The 15,524-nt window shown below is 34.5% G+C and overlaps 7 non-coding genes across 7 annotated transcripts; 1 reads left to right on the plus strand and 6 right to left on the minus strand.

Moving 5' to 3' along the window:
- Positions 1-1,736: 1,736 nt before the first annotated feature.
- Positions 1,737-1,808, minus strand: Trnap-agg (transfer RNA proline (anticodon AGG)). The gene has a single exon. It is a non-coding gene; the product is annotated as a tRNA-Pro (tRNA).
- Positions 1,809-3,115: 1,307 nt separating this feature from the next.
- Positions 3,116-3,187, plus strand: Trnap-ugg (transfer RNA proline (anticodon UGG)). Its single transcript has one exon. It is a non-coding gene; the product is annotated as a tRNA-Pro (tRNA).
- A 2,024-nt stretch (positions 3,188-5,211) lies between these two features.
- On the minus strand, positions 5,212-5,283 carry Trnap-cgg (transfer RNA proline (anticodon CGG)). Its single transcript has one exon. It is a non-coding gene; the product is annotated as a tRNA-Pro (tRNA).
- A 2,480-nt stretch (positions 5,284-7,763) lies between these two features.
- Trnap-ugg (transfer RNA proline (anticodon UGG)) lies at positions 7,764-7,835 on the minus strand. Its single transcript has one exon. It is a non-coding gene; the product is annotated as a tRNA-Pro (tRNA).
- Positions 7,836-11,270: 3,435 nt separating this feature from the next.
- Trnap-cgg (transfer RNA proline (anticodon CGG)) lies at positions 11,271-11,342 on the minus strand. The gene has a single exon. It is a non-coding gene; the product is annotated as a tRNA-Pro (tRNA).
- Positions 11,343-11,731: 389 nt separating this feature from the next.
- On the minus strand, positions 11,732-11,803 carry Trnap-agg (transfer RNA proline (anticodon AGG)). The gene has a single exon. It is a non-coding gene; the product is annotated as a tRNA-Pro (tRNA).
- Positions 11,804-11,929: 126 nt separating this feature from the next.
- Trnap-ugg (transfer RNA proline (anticodon UGG)) lies at positions 11,930-12,001 on the minus strand. Its single transcript has one exon. It is a non-coding gene; the product is annotated as a tRNA-Pro (tRNA).
- Positions 12,002-15,524: the final 3,523 nt, after the last annotated feature.

A 15,524-nucleotide genomic window follows, 5' to 3' on the forward strand; every position in this document is an offset into this window, starting at 1 on the left:
AAATCTATGTAAATTACGAGTATCATCTCATAGATTAGAAATAGAAGCAGGAAGATGGCACAGACCCGAACCAGTATCTTTTGAAAATAGAAAATGTATTTTGTGTGATGTATTGGAAGATGAATTTCATTTTATTTTTGAATGCCCTCTATATAACGAATTACGAAAGTCATATATCACTAAGTATCATCAAAATAGACTATATAACGAATTACGAAAGTCATATATCACTAAGTATCATCAAAATAGACCAAACGTACCAAAATTTGTTGAATTGATGCAATCCGAAAAAGTTCAAGTGAATAGAAATTTAGCCATGTATGTTAGTTATGCATTTAATTTAAGAAACACGTATCATTATTATTATGACTAGTTAGCGATAGCCTATAAACGTTATTTCACACTGATCTCTCGCTGTCATACTGGATTGTGTAACGTATTGATTTTTTTTAAATTTCTACATATATACAATAGTTATACGTTTTGTATTCTATGCGATGTCATAAATGTTTTGTATATTATAAATATTGCATTGATCACTTGACAATTTATATATATATATATTATTTTCTCAAATGTATACACATGGACAGTATGTCTACATGTATTTCTGAATAAACAAAACATCGATTGCACATAACGTTCTTCAGCGCCGACGTGGTCAATATTTTTAATATAAGAATGGGTCTGTGCGAAAATTCCTACATCAGCCAACGACATAGCCATTATCTCAAATGTCAAAAAGGGTCTGGACGAATTGTCCTTCTTCAGCCGACGCCATGGCCATTATCTTTAATTTAAAAATTAGACGAAATTGCTCCTCTCTAGCCATATTTATAGTGTAAGAACGAATATGTTACTTTTGCCGGCGACATTGAAACTATTACTTAAGTTGGAAAAGATCTGATGAAATGTCCTTCTGCAGCCGACGACATTGCCAATATCTCTAATGTCAGAAAGGGTTTGGACGAAATGGTATACTTCATTGGACGACAAGGCCTATATCTATAATGTCAGTTTGGGTCCATAATGGACTTTGACCCCGAACGCGAGAATCATCCAAATCTAAAAAGTCAATGGTTACCCTTCCACTCGCAATCAAAACGAGATTATTTTTCATCTTCACCTGTGACATATGTTGGGCTTAACTTTTGAACAAATAGTAAAACATACTAATGCTTCCTTTTATACTTATTCTTCCTGTTAAACTTAGGTCTGGGTTGGAACCTCCATTACTTTTCCAAGATGATTGATTTATCAATGCAAGTTAAGAAGTCAATTTGTGAGTAAAGGCAAAATTTTACCAAAACCAGATAAAAAATTATAGTTATTTATATTTATGCCACCTTGACTAAAACATTTGGGCTCGTCCGGGACCTCTCGCACCCTAAGCGAGAATCATACCCCTAGAGCAACGAGTTATTGTTACAAAATACAGGCTTTGTCAAGACTGTTGAATCTTTAGCGATGACATTGCTATGGTAGAGATTGTGGTAGCGAATCTTTAAAATGTTAACCCAAATACATAAAGTACCGTTAATAGGTTGGCATTTACTTGATATTACGATGAATTATTTTAGTCGATCCCGGACACCTTCTTAATATTTTTTATTACATGCTTTTTTTTATAAAGACAAGAAAGAGATATAATATATCTAACTGAAGTGCACGTTATTACTTATGACGGGATATGATCATTAATATTTTCATTAATGCCACAATAGAGTAAAACATTTGGGCTCGTCCGGGATTTGAACCCGGGACCTCTCGCACCCTAAGCGAGAATCATACCCCTAGACCAACGAGCCATTGTTATAAGGCACAGGCTTTGTACAGAGATAAGACAGTTGACTCTTTGCGATGATATTACTATGGAAGTGATTCATTAAAATGAAATGTAATCCCAAATACTTTAAGTATCGTAAATAGGTCGACATGCACTTGGTTCGACGCATTCGGAACTCCTCGGCCATTTTTTTCAAAAACAACCTCGGATGTATATGGACGGTTTACATACTTAAAAAGTGGTACGTTTAAGTCCGCTGCAAATAGCTCGCGTAGTAATCTTATTTAGTAGTTAAAGTTTATGACTTAACTCTTGGGAATCGTAATTATGTTTGCAATAATACACTTCACTCGCAATCAATTTAAACTGAGAGCAATGAATACAAATCTTAAACACTACATTTAATTAACGCTTTTATTAAAAAAAGTACGGACTACTTCAACAGATGTACCGGCATACATCCGAGGTTGTTTTTGAAAAAATGGCCGAGGAGCTCCGAATGGGTTCGACGATGAGTTGTGATAGTGGCTCCCGGACACCTCTCCATATGTTCCAAAGTATACTGGGCTCGTCTGGGATTTGAACCCGAAACCTCTCGCTCCCAAAGCGACAATCACACCCCTAGACCAACGAGCCGCAAGTATTATGATGTTATATATATCGTTGGTTCAATGATATTTGAAATTGAATGACACATGCTACCTTTTTGTAGTTGATTGACTTTATTTGTATTTGATTTTCTTTACGTTTTAACTTCTATCGATATTTAAATCATCTTTGAAAAGTAATGGCTGGACAAACGCCATTTAATCCCATATTGTCACCAGATTCGATATGTATACAACGGCACTTATACTGTCTAAAGTATCCGTCTGCAGAGCGAGAGGTTATGGGTTTGATCCTCAACATATGCACATAGCAATTTGTGCAGTATGTTCCATAATCATTTCGACAGAGCTGGTCTATGCGTATACTTTTTGCGTTTGGTGTTAAAGAGGTCCTGGGTTCAATTTCCGTACCAGCCTATTTTTAATAAGGAAAAACACATTATAAATTGATTGTGCAACATCTGGTACAATATGATACAAAATGGTAAGTATACACAAAATTGCTTTATCACGCTTTAATTCGTAATTATGCATATCTAGATGTGCGTGCAAGATTGTAGTAAGTCAAACGATAAATACAGCTAGTTACAACAGTCTTGAGGTAACTCCATTCTATATACAATTATGCAATTAAGGACCACGTTAGAAGAAGTGTTTATAATTGAAATGTATAATCTACCATTCGTGAAATAGCTATGCTATATCGGAAAAAAAATGTAACGGCTCGTTGGTCTAGGGGTATGATTCTCGCTTTGGGTGCGAGAGGTCCCGGGTTCAAATCCCGGACGAGCCCATTCTTTTAGAAGCAAGAACACATTCTAACATAAATTTAAACAAATTTGTGCTACATAAACTATACTGTTTCTATATTATATATGTTGAGTGTTTGTTATCTTGTTTACAGTGTTTATATTTTTGAAATTGTCCTTATTTCTTATTCTTCTAAAATTATTATTATTATTATTATTATTATACCAGATTTGTTGAGCGCCCTTTTCATAAAAAAATACGTTCAAGGGCGCTTTACAATTAAACATGTGACATATCGCAGATATGTGGAAATCACCAGAAGTGACATATTTTAACATATTAAACCAATTCAAGTGAAACTCATATGTTGTAAAAAACAACAAAAACACACACATAAAGTGTCTTAAAATGCTATATGCAATATAATTAGCATAAAAAGTAAAATAAGAATAAGAAATCAACAACATGAAACCATATATATATATATATATATATATATATATATATATATATATATATATATATATATATATATATATATATATATATACATAGTTACTGTAGTTCTGTATCGGATAAAGGTAGGGATAAAAACAGTCACATTTGTTATCTATACGTTGTAGGAAGTTTTGAAAAGTTGTGTTTTGAGAGCCCTTTTGAATGAATTAAGTGATGATTCTTTTCTGAGAGTGTCCGGGAGAGAATTCCATAGTTTTGCGGCAGCAACTTTGAAACTCCTATTACCGTAAGAGACCAGTCGACATTTTTGTGGCACAAGGGTGGTTGCTGCACTTGCTGATCTCAGGCTTCTAGTTGGCACGTAAACCTCTACTAAGTCGCTCATGTAAACTGGTGACTGACCATGCAAGATCTTGAAAGTTTGAATGATAATTTTATATTTAATTCTATCTTGTATTTGAAGCCAGTGAAGGTCTTTAAGGATTGGTGTTATGTGTTCAAAACGGCATGTTTTCGTAATGATACGTGCAGCTGTGTTTTGAACAATTTGCAGTTTGTTCGTTGTTGATTTCGGCACGCCATACAAGAGAGCATTGCAATAATCTAACTGTGATGTCACAAGCGAGTTTATGAGAGTCTTGGTGGCATCAGCGGTCAAATATGGCCGAATGTGACCAATCTGTCGTATCTGACCATAGCATGTCCGAGTCACCGAATTAACATGCTGGTCCATGTGCATGTTCGAATCAAGCGTAACACCAAGGTTTCGAACAGTTTTTGATGGTTTTATGCTCGAATCGCCAATTTCCAGTTCTAGATTTTCAACAAGTTTGGAGTGTTTTTGACTTGAAAAAAGAATTAGTTCAGTTTTGTCTGCATTCAATTTTAACATGTTTGAATTCATCCATGATATGATTTCTTTTAGGCATTGTTCAACTCGCGTGATTGTGACTACCTTTGATGCTTGGTCAGTTGGTTTAAACGAAAGATAGAGTCGGGAGTCATCTGCATAAAAATGGTGGTTTAGTCGATGGTTTTTACAGATAGACCCGACCGGCTTAGTGTACATCGTGTAGAATTTTGGGCACAGTACCGATCCTTGAGGAACACTGAATTTCATAAGGACCGGTTCAGAGAGTTTGCCGTCGATGCATACCGTTTGGTAGCGGTCTGTTAGGTATGATGCGACCCATTGACGAAGTTTATCTGCAAATCCAAAGTCAGATTCGAGTCTTTGAAGAAGGGTGTTATTGTCAATGGTGTCAAATGCAGCCGACAGGTCCAGCATCACGAGTACTGTAACATCACCTGTGTCTAATGATTCAAGAATGTCGTTTTGAACTTTTACTAATACCGTTTCAGTTGAATGAAATTTCCGGTATGCTGACTGGTTTGTTTCATGTAATTGATTGTTTGTCAAATGTTCCTCAATTCTTCTGTTTACCACTTTTTCGAGGATTTTCGAGAGATATGGCAAATTTGATACTGGTCTGTAGTTCTTGAGTATGTTTTTGTCAAGACTAGGCTTTTTTAACAATGGCCTTATTCGTGATGCTTTAAATGATTTAGGCACGATTGAACTTATAAAATTGAAAATTGAAAAATAATGGGCTCGTCCGGGATTTGAATCCGGGACCTCTCGCGCCCGAAGCGAGAATCATACCACTAGACCATCGAGCCAGTGACTTTTTCTTTCAACAAAGTTCAATTATGTAGTTGTATATTTATAACTCATAGCGATGGTATTGTTAATTGGTTGTGCAACATCTGGAGACAAGATGGTATTAAATGATGTTTTCCTGTAAATATACACACCATTGCTTTCCTTTGAAAGCTATTGGTCTACCCATTATTTTTTCAAGATAATCTTTATATTGAAGCGAGAATCAGCTACCAGAATGCCTCGAGGCTAGAGTTTAAGTTTAAGGTTATGATGACATATTCTTAATAATTGAAAACATCTTTCCATTAACATTATATTTAACACATTTTGAATTGATGCATGCACGCCAGACTTAGTCAATTACTTTCTTAAATTCCATGAAAGGACAAAACAGTTCAGTTTGTTTTTGCAATATTCTACATTTGAAGCATAAATATAATATCAACAGTACTATACTACTTTTTTTTAAATATTGCTTGTTTGTTTTATATCTTCATTAATTTGACGTAGCAAGTGGAATTGATTTAAAAATGCGGTGAACAATTTACCTAAACAACTTAGCAAAGTAAGAGGACTTCTGTTTTCAGCTTGCTTTACATCATCTGATTTTTTTATACATTGATTTTATATCATCAACTCACCACTTTGGTGGCTTATACCAGTATTTAGAATTATGTTAAATTCTGACACATTCATGTCTATCAAGTTGTTACAAGATTGCTTTATAAAGGCAATATCGACACATAGCTGTACATTATAACTAGCACTATAGCGGCTTATCAATCGATATAGGGGTATCAATCTCGCGAGAGGTCCCGGGTTCAAACCCAGGTCGAGGCCATTTTTCCTTCATCCCCCTCTTTCATCTATTGGGTTGTATTTTCCTGTTCTAATCCTTTCTTTGATTTGTTGGTATATATTGGTCCATCTTAATACCGGTTTTTGAAAACAGTAGTTAAAGGTTTGGTCAAGATCAATCCAGCTTAATATATCTCAGCATGGATTTTGAAATTCAAGATTTGATATCTGGATGCCAAACAAGCAGTTGAACATACTTGAACTTCTTCTTAAGTAATGCTAAACCAGTGTTGAAATGTCATTGTTTAGAATATTTAAGTATAACATTGCCAATAGTAATTGCTGTGTCAAACCCAATGGATACATGTTTGAATGTTCAAGGTTCTACAAGGTTCCGCTAAAGCCACTGCTGTAGCCCACAATTGTGTATCCTTTATTTAGATGAGTTACTGCAAACGACTGACGGTTGCAGCTGTACCTTTAAGAAACCTAACATCGATTGCACATATCCTTCTTCAGCGCCGACGTGGTAAATATTTCAAATATTAGAAAGGGTCTGGACGAAAAATCCTACTTCAGTCAACAACATAGCCATTATCTCTAATGTTTGCAAGGGTCTGGACAAATTGTCCTACTTCAGCCGACGCCATGGCCATTATCTCTAATTTCAAAAAGAGTTTGGACGAAAATGCTCCACTCCAGCCATTATTTCCAATGTAAGAACGGATCTGAACGAAATGTCTTACTTTTGCCGACGACATTGAAACTATTACTTATATTAGAAATATTCTACTGCAGCCGACGACATTGCCAATAGCTCTAATGTCAGATCGGGTCTGGACGAGACCTCCTATTTTAGCCGACAACATGGCCGTTATCTCTAATGTCAGAAAGGGTCTTGATGAAATGTTATACTTCATTTAACGACATGGCCAATATCTCTAATATCATTTACGGTCTTGACGAAACCTCCTTATTCAGCCGACAACATGGCCGTTATCTTTAATGTCAGAAAAGGTCTTGATGATATGCCATACTTCAGCTGACGATATGGCCGCAATCTTTAATGTCGGATCGGGTCTAGACGAAAGCTCCGACTTTAGCCGATAATACGGCCGTTATCTTTAATGTCAGAAAGGGTACTGATTTAATGTCATACTCCGGCGCCGAATAGCAGGCCAGTATTAATAACAATTTATGTGCTAACTCTACCACTCGCAAAATTTGACATATATAAGGCTATATTACAGAACAATAAAGTAAGACATACTAATGCTTGCTTTTAAACATGGGTCTGGGTTGGCCCTTCCAGATGATTGTTATATGGATACAAGTTAAATAGTGAAAATGTATGTAAAGGCAATATTTTATCAATACCAGATAAAGAAAAAAATGTTTGTTATTTGTATTAATATCACATTGACTAAAACATTTGGCCTCGTCTGGGATTTGAACCCGGGACCTATCGCACCCAAAGCGAGAAAACTACCCCTAGGCCAACGAGCCATTGAATTAAATTATAGGCTTTGTTAAGAGATAAGACTGTTGAATCTTCAGCAATGACACTACTATGGCAAAGAGTGTGGTAGCGATTAACTAAAATGTGAACCAAAATATTTTTAAGTACCGTTAATCGGTCGAAATATTCTTGATATAACGATGAGTTGTGTCGTCGCTCCACGACACCTTTCGATATTATGGGCTCGTCCGGGATTTGAACCCGGGACCTCTCGCACCCAAAGCGAGAATCATACCCCTAGACCAACGAGCCGCTGTAATTATAATAATATAGATATAGTTTGAATCGTTGGATCAATGACATTTGCAGCTTGGTGACACATGCCTACTTTTAAAATTGATTGACTTTATTTGCATATGATGTTTACGTGTTTACTTCTATCCATATTAAGATCATATTTGAAAGTTAATGGGTGGATCGATAACTATGAAAGTAAAACAATTGTGTGATCATTTGCAAAAACAAATGTCATTTTATCCCATAGTGTCACCAGATGTTGCACAACCAACGAAGCAATAGCTATGTTATGTGATTCCACACTTTTGATGTAGTCGGGTATTCGATATGTATATAACGGCACTTATACTGTCTTGCTATAGAGATAGCTTTTATAGCGACTCGGTAGAGTGTCCGCTTGCAGAGCGAGAGGTCATGAGTTCGATCCCCTAAATATGTACGAAGCAGTTTGTGCAATATATTCCAAGAGTTGTTGAAAGAGTTTTTAAGTATTACGAACGACTTGATGTTCTATGCGTATATTTTTTTGCTTTTGGTGCGAAAGAGGTCCCGGGTTCAATTTCCATTTGAACGCATTTTTAAGAAGGATAAACACATTTTAAATTTTGCAACATCTGTTATAATTTGATACAAATATGGCAAATATAATTCGTGATTATAGATTTCTAAGGGTGCGTGCAAGATTGTAGTAAGTCCAACAATAAATACAGGTAGAAACAACAGTCTTGACAGCGGCTTGTTGGTTTAGGTATGATTCTCGCTTTGGGTGCGAGAGGTCCCGGGTTTAAAACTTTTTAAGTGATCAATCGGGTAAGTTGATTATTAAAAATGTTCAATAAGTATGTATATATTCTTATTCCTGTTTGTAGTTTGGTGCGTTATTAATACACTTTAATTACTTAAATCCTCTTAAATAGACATTGCTTTCTGAAAACTTTTCATGTAGACCACTTCTGCTAAGTTATTCGATAAAATAATGCATTAGTTAAAACTTTGAAAATTCACCGTTTCTGTTCCTTATTCGAGTTTGAATAAGGAATTAGGAACCAGTTCATTCGTCCTTATTCGACTTGTAGTGCGTGACGAAATACTTGAAGGACTAAATCCAGCTAAAATAGACACTGTTTTTATGCAATGTTCTTGTTCAGACCAATGTTGCATGGATATAGGGAACCAGTTGTAGTGCGTTATATAGTATTTGAAGCAATGCATTTATGCAAACGTTTTGTTGCATACATATTTCGTTTTAAAAGAAGAAATAAGACACTTTGGGTGATCTTTGGACGATGCAACCGCCTCTTTAATATTGTACTATTACTATTCTCATATTAGGCATAATTCACTGTTTACTCCTTGCAACATCCATTGACACAAAGTTAATTTAACAGATTGTTAGTGCATATCACTAATAGTTTGCAGAATTCACAGACCAATCGATCCTTCAACATATTTTGTAGACACTTTCACTATAATTATCACTCAAAATTTGCACTAAAAACATTCTTTTTCCATGTAACAATCATCAACAATTTTAACACATTAGTTATGATCAGTATTTGAGTTATTGCAGTTGATGTTAAACTAATCTTGCAATCACATCTTCAATGCTTGCGTCATTAAAATCAGTCTCGACAACCACAATTCAATTCTCCCTGTCTCTCCCTGTCAGATTGAGTTGACTTTTTGTATTTGTATTTGAGCCTATTATTTGTTCAACTTCTAGTGTTTTTTTATCTGTTATGTTGTATTAAAAGCAACTTTTAAGATGAACAAGTATTTGTATTAATTTTCGGACCTTACTATTAAACACAAGTTAGATTTGTTTGATAAGCTTATTTCGCCCATTCTAAATTATGGTAGTGAAGTGTGGGGCTTTGTCAAAGGTAACGCCATAGAGCGAATACATATATATGCAATATTGTAAAAGATTGTTGGGTGTTAAAAGAAGTACACAGAATGATTTTATTTATGGTGAGCTTGGACGTGTAAACTATCAGACAATTAGATACAGTAATATTATAAAGTATTGGGTTAAGTTATTACGTACAAGTGATAATAAGTTTAATAAGAAAATATATCTTACTTTATTGAATGACTGTGAAAGGTACCCTAATAAGAAAAGTTGGTGCTCGTTATTACGAGATCTGTTGAGTTCACTCGGTTTTTATGATGGATGGCTCTTCCAAGAAGTAGGGAACGATAAATTATTTCTTGCTTATGTTAAACAGAGACTAAATGATAATTTTATCCAAAACTGGAATGGAAGATTAGAAGCCTCTAGTAGAGCTTTGTTTTATAACAATATAGCATGTTTTAAACTCCAACCTTACTTAATCTCATGCAGTATTAAAAAGTTTCGATTTAGTTTATCAAGATTACGTGTATCTGCACATAGACTTATGATCGAGAGTGGAAGATGGGCGAAACCCAATCCAATACCCGTTGATGAGAGAAAATGTAATACATGTCAAGTCTTAGATGACGAATACCACTTTGTTCTGGAATGTGGCCTATACTCTGATATAAGACGTAAATATATACCAATATTTTATAGACGTAGACCAAACATGCAAAAGTTTATCCAATTAATTACATCTGATAAAGAAGACATATTAAGAAATCTTAGTATATATGTTTACAATGCATTTTTAGTTAGATCAGTTGACATGTATGCGTCCTAATTATTGCACGTGTATTGTGATCTATCCGTTTATCATGTAACGTTTTGTATTGTGTAGTTAGTTATAAATTTTTACTAGTTTACATAGAAGTACTGTTACATAAGTGAGTGTTCAGCTTTTATTATTTAGTAAAACAAATTCGAAAGTGATAGTTGCATAAATGATGTATGCAAATACTTCTGGTGAAGTATCTCTACCTGAAACAAAATAAGTACGCATGATTGCTTAAATCCGTATCAGTACTTATTAAATATGACTTTTCACTTCGACACACACTCTCTGTCTGTAATGTTACTAGACTGAATATTTGCACACAGTGTTCATGTACAATGATTCTCTAAATTTTGTTACATTTACAGTCATTATCTAATCTTACCTGATTCAGATATGACTATTACAAAAGTGAATTTTAAAGTTTAAGTGATTTCCCTTAGGCTTCCTATAGTTTCGTTTTGTATAGGTTGTCCGATATAGGGAGTTGCAGATATTTTGCAAACACAACTCTCATTATAGAACAACTATTGTATATATGTACATGTATTTATTTCATACTCTCGCACCCAAAGCGAGAATCATACCCCTAGATCAAGAGCCATTGGAACATTATAGGCTTCAGCGACGACATAACTATTGTAGAGATTGTGGTAGTGGTTTACTAAAATGTGAACCTAAATAATTTAAGTACCATAAATCGGTCGAAATATAGTTGGTATAACGGTAAGTTGTTTAGTCGCTCACGGACACATTTCGATTAATTGTAAAAGATAATGGGCTCGTCCGGGATTTGAACCCGGGACCTCTCGCACCCGAAGCGAGAATCATACCCCTAGACCAACGAGCCGGTGAAATCCCTTTTAACACTGTCCAATAATTAAGTTGTATAATCATAAATCATAGCGATGGCATTGCTAACTGGTTGTGCAACATCTGGAGACAATATGATATTAAATGATGTTTTCTTGTAAATATACACACCATTGCTTTACATTGCTTTTGGTCTATCCATCACTTTTTCAAGATGATCTTTATATTGATATAAGTTCAATAGTAAATGTTAATTTTAAGACAACATTTTATTACATTTTTATATAGATACAAGAAAGAGATATAATATATCTTATTAAAGTGTACAATGTTACTTTTGGAAAGCGGTTATTAAGTTAGATATTAATTAGATTTGAGATATTATGATTGATTTTTTCATTAATATTACAATTTAGTAAAATATTTGGGCTCGTCCGGGATTTAAACCCGGGACCTCTCGCACCCTAAGCGAGAATCATACCCCTAGACCAACGAGCCATTGTTACAAATTCAAGGTTTGTTAAAAGATAACATTTTTGAATCCTCAGCGATGACATTACTATGATAGAGGTGTTTGTATGCTAGTCGTTCCCTAAGACATTTCCATCCATTCCAAAACATATTGGGCTCGTCCGGGATTTGAACCCGGGACCGCTCGCACCCAAAGCGAGAATCATACCCCTAGACCAAAGAGCCGCGATAAAATCTAAAAACTTAGATATCGTTTGAATCGTTTGTTCAATAGTATTTGCAGTTGAATGACACGTGCTACCTTTTTTTAATTAATTGACATTATTTGTATTATTTTTTTACGTTTTAACTTCGATCCATATTAGAATCATCTTTGAAAAGTAAAAGGTGGACAAATGACTATCAAAGTTCAGTAATTGTGTGATCATATACAAGAACATTCGCCATTTTATCCCATATTGTAACCAGATGTTGCGCAACCAATTACAAAGCAATCGCTATGGAATATGATTCCACAATGGTATTGTTACCTGGTATTCGATATGTTTATGGCGGCACGTATACTGTCTCGCTACAGATATAGCTTTTATAGCGACGCGCTTAATTTCATAGCACTATATATCAACTAAGTTTTGTAAAAATAAATCCTTCTTTACAATTTAGCCATATTTGGCTACTCGAATTTAATATGATATTTTTTTCTAAGATCTGAATAGGCTGTACAGCAAAGTTGAAAATGGTATTCAGACTCCACAGTGTCATGTGAACAAAGTTTACATTTTCTGTTTTCTCTGTTAATATTCGTATATCGACCAGTCTCTATTTCCAGTGAATGAGATGACAGTCTAAATCTTGATAATTCTTTTCGGTGTTTATCATTTTTGACACACGTTAAATATTCTTCAAATACAAAATCTTTTTTAAATCTACAATAGTATTCCATTTTTGGTTGGGGTGTTTAGTTATCATACCACGTTTGAACGTATTGATCCCGTACTCTTTGGGTTAACAAAGGAAAATAATTGTAATCTGTATTAAAATCAACTAACAAGTTACATAACCCATTCTGTTAAACAAATTAGACATAGCTGAGTGCCATATTTTTTACTAGCAGGACGTATGTTATTATTATGATAAATATTGCATTGTTTTGTTAACACATGGTGCATTAATGAAATCGGATTCATATTAATTTTTATCCAATATTTTAATGCCCTTTCTTTACATATAACTGACAATGGAAACCGTCCTAGCTCGCCTAAAACGGCGGCATTAGATGTCTGTTGTTTAACACCAAGAATATGTTTGCAGAACTTTAAATGGAGTTCACCAAGACCACTTCTTACAATAGAGATAACGACCATGTTGTCGGCTGATGGAGGTTTCGTCCAGACCCGTTCAGACATAAGAGATAATGGCCATGTCGTCGGCTGAAGAAGAACATTTCATCAATACCGTTTCCATCATAAGTGATATTTTCAATGTCGTCTTCTAAAAAAGGACTTTTCGTCCAGATCCATTCTGACACTAGAAACATTGGCTACATCGTCGGCTGGAGTGAACCATTTTCGTCCATGACGTCTGCTGAAGTATGATATGTGCACTCAAAGTTACAAGCGTCAGTCTTTTGCAGTTTTTTTTAATTTAAAATGAGGATAAACCACTGTTGGCTTCAATTGTGGCCATGACGGATGCCGTGTAAAACCGGAAACATTCAGATATGAATGTTTAAACTTTAGACTACTGAACTTGTTTCTGTATGTTTTCATATAAATAATGAATTCATTAGGCTGACGGACACAACAATTACTATTGGTAACTAAATATTTAAAAATTCTAAACAGTGACATATCAACAGGTTTAGCACAACTCCAAAAGTAAGAAGTAAAGAGATCCATGTGTGGTCACATGCTTGACTGAAAACAAATATACAATTTCGAAATCCCACTGGAAGGGATTAACCTGGATTGATCCGTCTTTTTGAACGGCTTAAACTTATATTGCAAGGACAGGTATTAAGATACATACCAATACGTTCAAAAGGATGGATTAGAATATTGTAGAATATTAGAATATTGTACTTTTTATACGAAAGGACAACCTAATAGATGAAAGGTGGGGATAAAGGAATAATGGGCTCGACCTGGGTTTCAATTTTGCACCAAAACCGAGAATCGTACCCTTAGACCAACAAGTCGCTATAGTGCTAGTGAAAAAGATAATGTGTCGATACTGTCATTATAAAGCAATCTTATATGTATTATGTAGATATATACATGTATGTGTAAGTATTTAAACAAAAACGTGGTGAGTTGGTTTCTGGATCAATGTATAAAAAATAAGGTGATGTAAAGCAACTTGAGAACAATAGTCCTTTTACTTAACTTAATTGTTTAGGTAAATTAATTACTGCACTTATAAATGATAAATTGTAAAGCAATCTAACTTGCTACGATACCCCAATGAACATATTAAGCAAACAGGAAGGATTTAAAAAAAATAACATAATACTGTTAATAACATATTTAAGCCTAAAATGTTCGCAGAATATTGTAAGTACAAAAACAAACTGAACTGTTTTGTCCTTCCATGGAATTTAAAAAAAGTATTTGACTCAGTCTGGCATGCAGGTTGTTTAAATAATAGAAATTTGTTTTCAATTATTAAGCATATGTTATCATAACCTTAAACTTATATTTTAGCCTCTAGGCATTCTGGCAGCTGACAAAAAATTATAACAATTGTTATGAGCAATGACATCGTTGAGGATTCAACAATTGGATCTTAACAAAATGTTGTAGCTATAATGGCTCGTTGGTCTAGGGGTGCGAGAGGTCCCGGGTTCAAATCCCGGACGAGCCCAATTATTTTAATACATTTCGGAATTAATGAAACTATTAATTAGTATTTGTCAAATCTAATTAATATGATATCCTAATATAGACTTACCATAAGTAATATCGTGCACTTAATTAAGATATATTATATATCTATCTTGTATTTATAAAAAATGTAATGAAAATATTGTTATAAAAACGCATTTACTATTGAACTTGTATCAATATTAAGATCATCTTGAAAAGGTAATTGGTGGACCAGTAGCTATCAACGTTAAACCAATGGTATGTATTTTTACAAGAAAATCTTTTAATATCATTTTGCCTCCAGATGTTGCACAACCATTAGCAATCCCTTCGCAATGAGTTATGATTGAACAACTTTATTATAAGACAGTATAATAAACGAATGTCACCGGCTCGTTGGTCTAGGGGTATGATTCTCGCTTCAAATCCCGGACGAGCCAATTGTTTTAAAGAAAAGAACACATTTCCAACATTTCGTTTTAACAGGTTTGTGCCATACAAACCATCCTGCTTTTAAACTTGTGTTAAGTGTTTGTTTTCTTGTTCACGGTGTTTATAAGATGTTTTGAAATTGTCCTTATTTTGTAAGCAACGATTGTTGATGAGCTGTGTTGTATTCCTGTGGACGCTCCTCAGCGCTCCTGTTTAGAAGTGTTTTGCTTTTAATTCTAACTCAATACAGCAAATATATCAGTTTGACGCACCCTTTAAGTATTGCTTAAAGGGGACGGATTAGAAAAGTGAACTGGTTGTTACAAAACACAACCTAACAGATAACACAATTAATGCTGAACAAATAAATGGCTCTAGTTAAATACAAATAAAGTCAACTCAATCGATTAAAAATGATTGCATTTGTCATTCAACTGCTATCATCATTTAAC

Source organism: Mya arenaria, chromosome 4, assembly GCF_026914265.1.
Source record: "Mya arenaria isolate MELC-2E11 chromosome 4, ASM2691426v1".
Classification (NCBI taxonomy): domain Eukaryota; kingdom Metazoa; phylum Mollusca; class Bivalvia; order Myida; family Myidae; genus Mya; species Mya arenaria.